Source organism: Notamacropus eugenii, chromosome 7 (assembly GCF_028372415.1).
Source record: "Notamacropus eugenii isolate mMacEug1 chromosome 7, mMacEug1.pri_v2, whole genome shotgun sequence".
Classification (NCBI taxonomy): Eukaryota; Metazoa; Chordata; class Mammalia; order Diprotodontia; family Macropodidae; genus Notamacropus; species Notamacropus eugenii.
The window spans coordinates 134845225-134859764 of record NC_092878.1 but is presented as its reverse complement, the minus strand read 5'-3'; the positions used below and the strand labels follow the sequence as shown (position 1 = coordinate 134859764).

The window sequence follows — 14540 nt, the reverse complement described above, 5'->3', positions numbered from 1 at the left end:
CCCCCCTTTTCCCCTCCATTGAAAAAGCTTTCTCTTGCCTCTTTTATTAGAGATAATTTGTCCCATTTTATTTCTCCCTTTCTCCTCCCAATATATTCCTCTCTCACTCCTTAATTTTATTTTTTTAGATATCATTCCTTTGGAGGTGCAGAGGTCCTTCCTGCTGAGCTCCCTCCCTTGCAGTGTCTCCTCTGGGAGCCGGATGTTGGCGGAGCTTTCACAGGAGGTGACAGTGGTGACTCTGCAGGGTGAGACCAAGTGGCAGCATGGCCACGGATCCTTTCTCAGATCTGCAGAATGACAACTTTCAAACACCAACTAGGCCCTGAACCAGCTGAAGCTGGCTTCCATTGATGATAAAAACTGGCCCTCTGATGAAATATCTGACCTTCCCAAGTCTGATGACTGCAAGAGCAGCTCCCCAGATTCTGTCACCTGCCTGAAATGGGACGACCCTTACTATGACATAGCCTAACACTAGATAGTGGAAGTGGCAATAGATGACAAATATGTATGGAAGATCATAGTGTTCAGAGCCTGTAGGATGCCTCCAAGCCACCACCTGGACCATGTCAAACTCCTGGCATGTCTAAAGCATACCTTGGATCAGTATGTGAAGAGTGACTACACCTTGCTGTACCTGCACCACAGCCTGACCAGTGAGAACAAGCCCTCCCTTATCTGGTTCCGAGATACATACCAGAGTTTGATCACAAGTATGCACCCCACCATGTTCACCAAGACGCTGCTGATCCTCTTTAAACCCCTCATTAGCTTCAAGTTCTGGAGGAAGATTTTCTATGTGAACTGCCTGAATAAGTTGAGCGAGCACGTGAAGCTGGAGCAGCATCTCCTGTCAAGTGCTCCAGTATGATGACTTCCTCAAATCCACCCAGAAAACCCTAGCCACAGCTGCCAAGCCCATGCCCCCTTGGCTCCCACTACCCAACCAGCAGTTTGGGGTCTCGTTGCAGCACCTCCAGAAGAGCAATGAGCCAGAACATCTGCCCCTTGTCCTCCAAGAGACCATCACCTACCTGCAGGCCCATGCTCTTACCACAGAGGGAATTTTCTGGAGATCAGCCAGCATGCAGGTGGTGCAGGAGGTGCAGCAGAAGTGTAACATAGGGCCGCTGTTGAGCAGTATGACAGTGTGCACCTTCCAGCGGTCATCCTGAAGACCTTCCTCAGGGAACTGCCCTAGCTGCTGCTCACTTTTGACCTCTCCTCACACATTGTGGGCTTCCTTAATATTGAAGAGGACCAGATAGTGGCAGCGATCCTCCAAGTCCTGCAGACCCTGCCTGAGGAAAACTACTAGGTGCTATGCTTCCTGGCAGCTTTCCTGGCCCAGATCTCCTCCCATAGTGACCAAAACAATATGACCAACACCAACCTGGCTGTGGTCCTTGGGCCCAACTTGTTGTGGGCTAAAGATGCTGCAAACATTCACAAAACCATCAATCCCATCAACACCTTTACCAAGTTCCTGCTGGACCATCAATCAAAGTTGTTCCCCACTTCCCAAGGAGCCTTGAGTGTCCCTCCTTTCCATCCCACCTCCTCCTTCCCCTGTTCTCTGGTAGCCACCCTTGGCTCCCTTGGCCTTGCCCTGCTGGATCCCCCATGCAGGAATAAGCCTTGGGGTCTTCAGAGGTGATGGTTCTCAGGAAGGAGACCTCTTCTCTGTAATGGGTTTAGAGTTCCCAGCCAGTGAAACCCTTCTGTTGTGTGCCCACAGCCCAGCCCAGGCCCCCACTCCACTGGGCTCCAGAGGCTGCTCTGGATTAACCTTATACTCTTACACTGCCTCTATGGTACCCAGGATGCTGGAGCTTTCCCTGACACTGAAATCTGGCTTTTAAGATGGGAAAAGGGGCATCCCTGACCAGCTGTTTCCCCTTGCTCTCCCTGTTGTCCTGGTCCCTGTAGATGACTGTCTCTGGGTCAGGTTGTTGTTCCATGGTTTGTACTTAGTGTAAGCAGGAGAGGGTTCCTCTTCCCAGAAAACACTGCAGGGCAGTCCAAAGCCCTATCCTGCTTGGAGTGAGGCTCAACCCTAGGCATTCTTGGTTTAGAGACCAGTTTAAGTGACATTGGCCCTACCAGGTAGCAACTGGCTCTACACCCCTTCCCACCTCCTAGACTCCCATTGTCTGCTGGTCGATAAGAGGACACAATATTGGATGGTGGTGTTGGAGGAGAGGAAGCCTTTTCAGGGGGACCCGGCTTCTGGTACTCAGGACTCAGAAACCCCTCCCCCCACTCCAGAGTCATAGATTATTTCCCTGAGGTTTGGTCAGTGACAGGTCTGTCCACATTCCTTAGGTACCTCTATCTACAAAATTCCTGAAACCTCAGGACTTGAGTAAACTCTGTTGTGTCAAACCCAGGGTACAAGTTGCCTTGGGCCTTAACACTTTTTTTTTTTTGCAAAGTTAGCTCCTTGGGGGCAGGGCACCAGGGCCAGATCTCTCTGTTTGTTGCTCTATGTTCTTGGGGTCACAGAGGGTTGGGTTTGAAGGGGCCCTTTGTAGCTGTTACTTGAGGCCCTTCAAGCCACTCTCCAGGCCCTGCTGGTCATGGGGTTGCTCTCAATATGTCCCTGTCAGATGAGCCTGTGATGACTCTGTACAGCCCTACAGCCCTTGGTAGCCTAGAACCAACCACTCGCTGTCCTGGAGAACCCTCTATAATGCCATTTAAGAAACATCCCCTATGATATGTCCCATTATTACGTGTCCAGAGCTGATCAGCCCCTTTCCCCAATTCCTGAGGGAGCCCCCATTCATTGTATCTCACTCCCCACATTCCTGGGCAGGAGCAGATCTGTTTGGAGCTTGGCACCCTCATGGCCTTTGCTGACCTCTTATTCTCTTTCCTGACCTGATCAAGCCAGCCCTTCCTGTCTGCCGTCCAGGGACTGAGGCTGTGCAATGACCATACTGAGTTCTTTCTTCTTGAGGTTATAGGTACATCGTGAGGCCTGGGGCCCTGGAAGCTGTCCCTTGTCCCTCTCTTCCCCTTTCTGCTTTTTGTCCTCCTTTGTATACTGCATTTGCCTATAACCCCTCCCCAGTTACTCCCTTCCTTTTATGGGGGGGCCTTTTTGGTGTCTGGTCCCTTTCCCACCAGTCTGACTCTGGGGAAGGTCTCTACTGTGAAATGAGTTCACATTCACAGTGACTTCCTCTGCACCAATTGTGTATTTCACCATTTGCACTTTTTTGTATTTCAATAAAAAAGGAGATCCAAAAAAAAAAGATACCAGTCTTTCTTATTCAACTCACCCTGTGCTCTCTCTCTATGTGTGTGTGTGTGTGTGTGTGTGTGTGTGATCTCTCCAAATACCCAAATACTGAGAAAAGTCTCAAGAATTACACATATTATCTTTCCATGTAGAAATGTAAACAGTTCAACTTTAGAAATTCCTTTATGATTTCTCTTTTCCTGTTTACCTTGTCATGCATCACTTGAGTCTTGTCTCTGAAAGCCAAATTTTCTATTCAGCTCTGGTCTTTTCATCAAGAATGCTTGAAAGTCCTCTGTTTCATTTTTTGACCATTTTTCCCTCGAAGTATTATACTCAGTTTTGCTGGGTAGGTGATTCTTGGTTTTAATCCTAGCTCCTTTGACTTCTGGAATATCATATTCCAATCCCTTCAGTCCCTTAATGAAGAAACTGCTAGATCCTGTGTTATGCTGATTGTATTTCCACAATACTCAGATTGTTTCTTTCTAGCTGCTTGCAATATTTTCTCTTTGACTTGGGAACTCTGAATTTTAGCCATAATATTCCTAGTAGTTTCTCTTTTTGGGTGTCTTTTAGGAGGTGACCAGTGGATTCTTTCAATATTTATTTTGAGGTTTTGTTTTGCAACTCCTTGGTTTATCACATAGTCGTTAGCTTCCCTGAACTCCACTCTCATTTTTAAGGAACTATTTTGTTCAGTGAGCTTTTGAACCTCCTTTTCCATTTGGCCTATGTCGAGCTGCACTCCACTCCACACCTGGTATGACAGACCATTCCTGTCTGCCTTCCAGGATGTCTTGGGCTGAAAATCTCTTTCACTCTGTTGTTTTGTGGCTTCTGCTGCTCTAGAATTTGTTTAAAGTCATTTTTTACAGGTATTTTATGGGTTACGGAGTAGGGGGCTTCTACAGGTCTGTCTTTCTCCTGGCCTTCTTAGCTCCACCCCTTGTTTTTATTAATTTCCAAACAAAGGAGAAGGTAGGGGTATATGGAATAATGGAAGAGCTGTTGTGTTTGGAGTCAAGGGTTCTGGCTTCAAATGTCAGCCTGGATTCTTACTACCTGTGGAATCTTTTTCTTGATATTTTTATGATAGATCTTGAATAAGTCACTCATTAGTGAGCCTCAATTTTCTTATATGTAAAATGAAAGCACTGGTATTGATAAGTCTATGTCCTTTTGGGCTCTCAAGCTATGAACCTAAGGTTCTATGAAAAATGGGAATAGCCTTAGGAATGCCATGGAGATTGAGACATCAGAAATGCAATAGGTCAGAAGACCCCACAGCCTGAAATTATATAGGAAAATCTCACAGAAGAATGGCAGAATGCCATCAAGAGTCAAATGTTAATTTTTAAAAAGGAAATTGCTCCAATGAAGTAGAGCGGGAATCTAAAGATATTAATACAAAGTAACTCATTAATCAACTTACATTTTAAGAGTATAATTACAGAGACAGGTAGTGCAATGGATAGATCACTGGGCCTGGAGTCAGGAGGACCTGAGTTCAAATCAAGCCCCAAACACTTAATAGTTGTTTCATCCTGGGCAAGTCACTTAACTCCAATTGCCTCCCAAAAGAAAGCATAATTTCAGTGCCAGGCTTATGAAAGTTCAGAAAGAACTAAGACTTGGCTAGTAGATAGTTATGAAGAAAAGTACTTAATTGATAGAGGCAAAGGAAAGTAAAATATATAATTGGATTTCTGAACTTGTGTGGGAAGATGATAAGACATGAAGAAAGAAGGCAAGGCAGTCATTCAGGTTTGCCACATCAGTATCATTCTCAAGGCTTCACTGCTACCCTATGAATTCAGTTGCTAAATCTTGCCATTTCTACTTCTCCAAAAATCTCTTTAGTTCTCTCCCCTTCTCATGGCCTCTGTAGATTAGGACATTATCACCTTTTACCTGGACTGTTGCAATATCATACAAATCAGTCTTTCTGTCTCTGGTTTCTCCATACACCAATATATCCACCATACACTGCCACTGTAATTTTTTTCTGAAACATAGGTCTGATGATGTTATTCCCATATTTGAAAAAAAGAAAGGAAGAGAAAAACGAAAAGAAACAAAATGAAAAAAACAAAAAAAAGCCACACAGACAAACAAAAAAAAAACCACAGTGGTTTGCTGTTACCTCTAGGAGCAACTATGAATTCCTCTATCACATAATGAATGCCCTTACCAACCTGGCCCCAGTCTGTCTTTCCAGTCTCATTATACATTATCTCCATTTTACCTTCTCTACAGTCTAGTCAAACTGACCTTTTGACTGCCCACCATTTCTTCTCTATATATTTGCACATACCATAAGCCTGGAATGCACTTCATCCTCACTTCTGCCGTCTAACATCTGTTTCCTTCAGGGAAACTTAAGAAGCCTTTCCTCATTTTATCTGCTATCAGTATTTCTTTCCACACATATCAATTTTGTTTGTACTTATATAGGTGGTTGATTTTAATTTTGTCTTGGTCTTTATAATCCTAGGACATAATACAAAATATGATGTGTCCATGTCTGACACATAGTACCTGGTCAATACATGCTTATTGTTTTATTGATTGATTTTGCTTTCTTTTTTTTATGTACCCATTAGAACCATCTCTAACTGAAAAAGACAGAACAAAAGTGGCTAACCAAATTGAAACCAAAAACAAATAGATATTCAGAGATCATTTCACTTGATAAATTTGAGGCATTAGACATTAATGAATTATATTCCAAGACACTAAAACAATTGGCAGATGTAATTATGAACTGCAATTATTTCTTCAAAAGTTTACTGGATCTGTGATTTCAGTCAGGTTGGTACATCTGGTTCAGATCATAGTTCATTCATGCTTTTTGCTGTCTGACTTTGGTCCATGCCATCCCATAATCCTATCAAGCTAATATATATATAAAATGTTATCTCCAAAAGTATCACTGATTTTGACAAGACATGATCATCTCTTCTCAATTATGGCCCATTTTGTCCAGTCTTTAGCATTTGACCCTGTTGATCATACTCTCTTTATGAACACTCTTTTCCTCTGGGTTTTAGGGATACTGTGGCTTTTTTTGTTTTGTTTTGTTTTGTTTTGTTTTGCTTTTCCTATCTATTTGATTATTACTCACTCTATTTGAGGTGATCTTTATCTATGCCATGTCCATTGTTTGTGAGTATACCTTAAGGTTCTGTTCTAGGATACTTTTGTCTCTACAGTCTCTTACTTTTTTACCTCATCCATTTTAATGAGTTCAATCATAGTCTGTAAGCAGATGACTCCCTCCCCTGTATATCCAGTCCAAATCATTTTCTGGAGCCCAAGTTTTACTTCACTTATTGCCAATTATACATTTCAAGCAGGATGAGCCACAGGTATCTTAAATTTAGCATGTCCAAAATAGAATTCATTATCTTCCTCACTTAATTTATCCCTCTCCCAAACTTATTTATTTTGTTGAGGATACTATCATTCTCCCAGTTACTTAGCTTTGCTACCTGGAAGTCATTCTGGTGTCAGCCAGACAGAGCTAGAATTGAGAAGCAGGAGGTTATCCTGTGATATAGACAGAATTTAAGTGAGAATTTTCTAGGCTATGGAGCAAACATGGGAATTTGAGGATGCTAGCAACCAATACACCTAACCTCAAAGGTAGATAGATTATAAAGATTCATTTTTTTTCCTATGTTTAGTAGAAGACTTTATACTGTTAATGTGGTCTCTAACAGTCCTGAGAATCTGATGTTAAAAAGCACCCACAAAATCAACTTCCTGACTCATTGGATATTAAAGATACTTCACTCTTCATGAACTTCATTTGAGCTGCCATTTTTTCCAGTGAAGGAACAAGGAGGACGATGGGAAGGGGTTGATACTGGATTGTAGTCATTTCCTGTCAGTGGTAATGATTTCCTTATAAATCAAGGTACCCTTTTCTTTAATAACCCCTTGCTTCTTTTGGGCTAGGTGTGAGGTAAAAACAACTCCCAGAGGCTAAAACTCACAACACATATTCATTCAATTTTTTAGTTTTCATGAATTATTTTCTTCTCTTTCAATCAAAATAAAAATTTTTTAAGTGGTTTTTAGCTCAGCAGATGACTTTTTTGTCTCAAAAGATCCCTAGGGAAAGAGCACACTGGCCTTTCACTAATTCTTTTGGAGAAGGAAGGTAGGCAATAATGTAGTCTCCATAGCAGCATAGTTGGTTGGATTGAGACACTCACTGAAAGGCAGAAACACAAAGTTAGTCATTAATTAATCAATTCTACCTGTCTAGAGGTCTTTAATGACATGCCTTAGACATCTGTCTTTGGTCCAATATTTTCACCAATGAAATCCAAGAAGGAATTGATGACATCCAATTACCAATAAAACGGAGTTCAGAGAGATAGTAAGTTGGATGACAAAGTTGAGATCTAAATAAAAGGCTAAGACTTGGGCTAAATTTATAAAGATAAAATGCAGTAAATGTCCTTAATTTGTATTCAGAAAACCAGCTGTGTAAGTGCAGGATTGGGAAGTTATAAATAGATAAGAATTCATGCGAGAAAGATTTGGAGTGTTAAGTGAACAGTAAACTACACTATGGTGTGGTGACTCAAAAGTTAATACCATATTTAGTTGCATGAAGAACAGTAAATAGTGTGCTGAACTTAAAGTCAAAGGATCTAGGTTCATATCCTACCACTGATGCTTTTTATCGATGTGACTTTAGGTGAGTCATTAACCATGTAGGGTTTCAGTTTCCTTATTTGTAAAATGAGATAGTACAACTAGACGACCTCTAGAGTCATCTAGTTTTTAGATGAATGATGTTATGGTCTAAATCTTTATCTCCCTCCTCTCCATCTTGCTTTCCTTCTATCTATCTCTGTTTCTGTCTTTGTCTCTGTCTCTCTCATCTGAAGAGCTGACATATATCATAAGTTTTAAGTTCATGCTTCTTAGTCCCCAGTGGGAGCACTTGGAATAATAGGTGGAAAGATGGTGGGAGCTGTCAATGGAAACTAAGTACCGCTGTGCCCTTATAGTATATCCTCGCTGTATTAGAGCTAGGTAAACCTCTTTTTCCTTTCCAAGCTATTCAATGAGTTGCTAGTTTCTCACTGTATTCCAACATCCAACTTCAGACAGAGTGCAGACTTGAGTCAGGCCTATCCCTACCAATGATCATTTATCTAAAGATGTCAGAAGGGATGAAATCTTCTACATTTAATACCTCTGACATTGTGTGATCTGAGTTCCTCTTTAGTATTTTCCTTTTGTACTATGTTTTGTGAGAAGTTTTATGTAATGCATCGCTGATTGGAGTGCTAAGGTATGGATTGTTTTGAAGTAGGGAAAATATCATACAAAGAGAACATTAAAAAATTCCATCTTCTGCTCACTGATTTGCTTTATGATGAGGAATGAACAAAAGTTACAAAAATTGTGAGGAATCGGCAATGAATATGAAATACGGGACCAATTTCTGGCGGACTAACTTGGGTTGTGGGTAGTGAATTATTTTGAGTTAGTTGTTCAGAGGTAAAGGCAAACTAATTCTTGAGAAGAATGCTGTGATTTTCAGTGTGATTTTTAGCAGCTATTGGTCTTTTTCATTGTTTTCTATTTTCATTTCTTTCATCACACATCACTGAAGAAATAAAAGCCCCCAAAGGTAACTAGTCAACAAGTATTTGAATACCTACTATGTGAGTTGACTTTTTAGCTTTCCCTCAAGTTAAGCTGGCAAGAAGATTAAAGAAATTGTAACCCACAGGGCAAAAGGAGGGGCGGCAATAAAGTGTATGAAGGAATTACATCAGGATCAGAAAGAAATGAATTCAAGTTCCAACTGTGACCCATACTGGCTAGACAAGACCCTCCATGCTCCGGGCGTTTACTCTGGCTACACCCATGGGAGAAACTCTCCTCATCTCTGCCTACTAACTTTCCTAGTTTCCTTCCAGTTCCAACTAAAACCTCATTTTCTACAGGAAACTTTTCCCAATCCCTCTTAATTCTAATGGCTTCTCTCTTTTAATTACTTCTTTTTTATCTTGTAGAGAGCTTGTCTGAACATATTTACTCACTTATCGTGTACCCTCCTTAGATTACAAAGTTCTCCAGGGTAAACACTGTATTTTGCCTCTTTCTGGATCCCGAGGGCTTAGCTTAGGGCCTTGGCACTTGGTAGGTGTTTAAGAAATATTTCTTGATTGATCGTCTGATTGGGCAAGCCTCTTCACCTCTCCTTGTCTGAGGTTCTATGTCCCCAAGAAGCAAAGTGGGTTGTGGTTTCAGATGTAATTGAAATCACAAGTTTGATTTATTGTTAATGTTGTAAATATTATCACCACCATTTATCTAAATAGTCTCAATTACTATCATCAATAGTTTGTTCTGGCATTATTGTTGCTAATAATTTGTGGAAGTAAGAGACTAGTGTGATATTTTAAATGAAATCTGAAATCAGGAAACCTGAATTCATCTCTTCCCTAAGAACTTTACAAATGTTATCTCACATGACCCTCACATCTATCTCAGGAGATAGGTGCTACTCCTGCTTTACAGTTGAAAAAACTGAGGCAACTGTGTCACCACTAACAAATCATATAACCTCTCCGTCTTCTAAGGAACCCTCAAAAAAACTATACATTTCAGATAGTCTGCTGATGGAGTGTGTTTCTACACTGGGAATTCACATCTGGAATTAGCAAATAATAAAAACGTGTGTGTGTGTGTGTGTGTGTGTGTGTGTGTGTGTGTATTTAGAGAAAGACAGACACCAAAAGACAGAGAGAGTCAAAGAGGGACAGTGAGAGTGAATCAGACAGACAGACAGTGACAGAGGGAGGAAGGCAGAGGGAGAGAGACAGAGACAGAGAGAATTATCTTGGAAATGACTAGAATCCAGGTGTTTTAGCAGTAATTATAACTATATACCTGCCACACTTATTACCAGGGAAGCGGAGGCTAATAGATTTCTTAAGCTCAGTAGTCTTAAACAGTAATGGACTAACATGATCAGGTTTCTGAATTGTTTGACATTAATATGGTGATCTCTCATGTATCGGGACCAACAGGCTGAGTAAGGTGGAGTGAATCTGCCCAAGTTTAGGAAAGGAGCAGGTCAAAGCTCCTGTGCCAATCCGAATAGACCTTGAAGTTCCAAACTGGGCCAAGATAAACTTTTTTAAAAAGTGCAGGGGTTGGGGAGAGGGTAGGGAAAAAGTGATAGAAATAATCTAAGACTAGACTTCATTTAAAAATTAGCAAAATGTTTTTAAAATGCTTTCAAAACTAGAGTTAGGAAAAATGATTAGAAAGTGAAATCTGGAGACCTTGTGAATGTCTAGAAATGTTCCTTTATATGCATGTAGGGGGAAAAGTCTAGATTTTTTCTTTCCCTGTAATGCCCTTTGAGGTTGTTCTATTTCATTTCCTGCTGTGATCTTCATATACTTTGTCTTTAGTACTGAACTCTGCCACCATCTTGATTCCTAGAAACTATGATCAGAATGTCAGAAGTGTCCTATAAATCCCTTTCTGGCATTCCAAAGTTATGAAGTTGTTGATGGAGTGAAGCACAGGGAAATTGAAGTTTGATTTTGTTGGCTTAGGGAGGTTTGTCCTTGGGAAATGTTTGCTATGTTTAATTATGGACTTGTGTGTCTTCATGAAGAACTCTCATTTAAAGCCATATTGATCTTCCTCCCTCTCTAGCCATCTAGGTATTTCTATTTCACACATCAGTGTAGACATGACAGGCATTCTGAAAAAACATGTCTATGAAAATACATAGTGGAGGTGGAGGGATAGTTCCTGCTCTTACACCACGGCATTTAGTTTACTGATAAAGATTATAGGGGCAGAGACATTTGGTTGAATAGTAGAACGCAGAACTCTCAGGATAAAAGAAGAGAAAGAAAAACAAACAATTACAATGAAAGTGGTGAGTGGATTTGGGGACCGATTTGCATAGTTCCACACTTGGGATCAACATAACCTTGTTATGATGGGCAGTTGTCAGAGGCTTGCTCATCAGAACATCTCAGCTGATGCAGCTGAATAGGCACTTATCATTCTACCCACATCAAATTCCATTTAGAGAAGATAACAGAGAGAAAAGGCAGTGGTAGGGAGACAGCTGGTATAATTCAAGGAGAATCTCCCACATGGGGATAGTCTGCCTATATAAGAAGAGAAGGTAAACAGTAGCTATACTTTGTGTCAGGGACCATTCTTGAGAGTCTTCGACTTGTTTGATGTTAAAAGTGGGGTTGGTACTAATAAAAACGATTAAAGAAATAAAACTCAGGGTGACTGGCTGTCTAGGACATTTGGTAATGGAATATAGCACCTTTTGCTTCTAGGTCACTAGTTCCAATTCAGCCTAGGTCAGGAGCAATGGAAAGCTGTTGTCCTCCAGTGTGTCTCTGAAATTAGTTCGATGGTCTCACTTCAGGTGAGAAGTGTCCATTGCAGTCAGAAATGTATTAGCTGAAGCATTTCTAAAATCATTCTTTGCCAAGACTTGCTTGGGGCCATATGGGGACTTTACTGCTCTTTTTTTACCATTCTGTCAGTATCTGAGTTTAATTCCCAGAAGGTTTCTTTCAGGAAAAAAAAAAGGAATGACTTTCTTTTTTTTTGGTTGGTACTTAAGGTTGTGATTCAGAACTGGGCAGTAAATTCAACTGACATTTAGTGACTTCACCGCTACCCTGTTTTGCATGAATTTTCACTGTATATACATGGGAAACAGTATAAAAACCTTAGTCTTAAGAAAGTATTGTTGAAATGTTTGTCTCCATCTGGAGAAAAATATACATGACTCAAAAAGCTACTAGTTTAGTAAACGTGATTCAAAAGTGGAATTGGAGACTCTTTATCTTTTCTAGGATCATAAATTTAGAACAGGAAGGGACCTTGGAGGCCATCTTATCTAATCTTCCTTTGTTTTACCTGAACAGGAGGGAAAAGAGGAAAAAAACAATTTAAATTTGTCCTTAGCTCAGCTGTATGGTATTCAGAGACTGTGGTAAATTAGTCAGAAAATGGATTGTAAAATCAGTTCTGGTCATTATACTGCTCAAAAAAATCATCAGTCGTTCCTCACTGCTACCAAAATTAAATATGTAACTTGCCATTCAGGGTCCTTCATAATTATGATCTATATTTTTCCTTTTTCTTTTGAAGTAGCTATGGGCAACGCTCTGGGCTTGGAATCAGTAAGACCTGAATTCAAATCTAGTCTCAGACAGTTATTAGCTATATGACCCTGGGTAAATCATTTCTCCTCTGTTTGCCTCAGTTTCCTCATCTGTAAAATGGAGGTAATAATAGCACTTATTTCTCAGGATTATTGTGAGCATGAAATTAAATAATATTTATAAAAAAAGTGCTTAGTCCAGGGCCTGACACATTACAAGCACCATATAAATGTTTATTCCCCTTCCAGTCTTATCTCTAATCACACTCCTTTCTAGACCTTATACCCCAGACAAAATGAACTACTCAATACTTGCTAAATATAGAGTATGCTCCATTGCCTTCATGTCATTAATCTCTTTCCTTCTCTGCAGAACAATATGCTTTCTTTGGGCTTCTTTATTGAACTTTAAAACTCTTGGTTAGAGATTTTCAAATTTGAAAGAGACACCACAATCTCGGTAATTGGCAAGAAAGATATCCACCATTGTGGAAGAGGCATAGAGTTGGCTTTCCCAGTTATTACCAGTGTGGACCTTGAATAATTAGTTTTACCTCTGCAGTCTTAGCTTCCTCGTCTGAAAAATGACATCTATAATTCAGTCTGCTTCTATGATGTCATACAAGATATCCAATTCAATAGCATTCATTATAAAACATTCAGCTATATAAAATCTGGGAGTTTAATGAAGTAAAATATCTAACCTATTCTTCCAGACCTCTGGCCCAAAAAGGAGGGATCTTCCCTTTAACCTCAGAGCCTCCATCTCCTGCTGTACCTTTTCCTTGAAGAGAAGAAGAGGAGGAGGAAAAAGAGAAAGAAGGAAAAGGAGAAAGAAAGAGAATAAAAGAAAGAAAGAAGGAAAGAAGGAAGGAAGGAAATCAGAAAGGAAGGAAGGATGAAAGAAAGGAAAGAGAGAAAGAAAGAAGGAAGGATGGAAAGGAAGGATGGAAAGGAAGAAAGAAAGGAAGAAAGGAAGAAAGAAAGAAAGAAAGAAAGAAAGAAAGAAAGAAAGAAAGAAAGAAAGAAAGAAAGAAAGAAAGAAAGAAAGAAAGGAAGGAAGGAAGGAAGGAAGGAAGGAAGGAAGGAAGGAAGGAAGAAAGAAAGAAAGAAAGAAAGAAAGAAAGAAAGAAAGAAAGAAAGAAAGAAAGAAAGAAAGAAAGAAAGGAAGGAAGGAAGGAAGGAAGGAAGGAAGAAAGAAAGAAAGAAAGAAAGAAAGAAAGAAAGAAAGAAAGAAAGAAAGAAAGAAAGAAAGAAAGAAAGAAAGAAAGAAAGAAAGAAAGTCTTCTACACCTTACACTGTGAAGGTTTGATTTGCACCTCCTGTGTGCTGTTCCCTGACCAATCTCTGTCTTTCCTCTTTGCTCCTTGTTCCTCATGGTCACTGCCAGATTCTCCTCCTATTGATCTCATTCCATGACCTCTCCTCCTTTGAGGTTCATACAATTCATATCCGTCAACCCATCAAAATCTTGGGAGCTATTATTTTTTGGCTTCCAAGTCATTTCCCTTCCTTCTCCAATGAGTTTGATAAGTGGCTCGCAATTTTTGTCTCCTCCCTAAACCTTATGTTGGGGACTTCAGCAAACATATTGACTATACCCCAAACACCCAAAGCACTCACTTCTTCAGCCTACATGGAAGAACATCCCATGACTTAGTCTTCCACTGTACGTGTCCCACACAAAGATGGTGATACTCTTGATTTCACTATCATAGTATTAGAAGTGACTAGATTGCCCAATGGAAAGAATATTTGGCCTGGAGTAAGGGAAATACTAGTTTAAATCTAGCCTCAGAAACTTATTAACTGTGTGACCCTGGGCCAGTGTTTAACCCTTTGTTTGTGTCAGTTTTTTCAACTATAAAAGGAAGATACCATCCTGTCAAGTCCATGATTATTTGATCACTGTTTGTACACAGAACTCACTATAAAATTAGGCAGCCCATTCCATTGTTGAAGTGTTCTGGTGAGAACAGAGACAGTGAAAAAGTATCTCTATGTACAAGAAACATTTGGAGCAACTCCTTTTGTTGTAGTAAAAAAATGGAAACTGAGGGGATGCCCATCAATTGAGGAATGGCTAAACGAGT

At 40.3% G+C, this 14540-nt stretch overlaps 1 pseudogene; it reads left to right on the top strand.

The window, feature by feature from the left end:
* The first annotated feature begins 266 nt into the window (after positions 1-266).
* Positions 267-1660, top strand: LOC140514762 (rho GTPase-activating protein 1 pseudogene; annotated as a pseudogene).
* The last annotated feature ends 12880 nt before the right edge of the window (positions 1661-14540 follow it).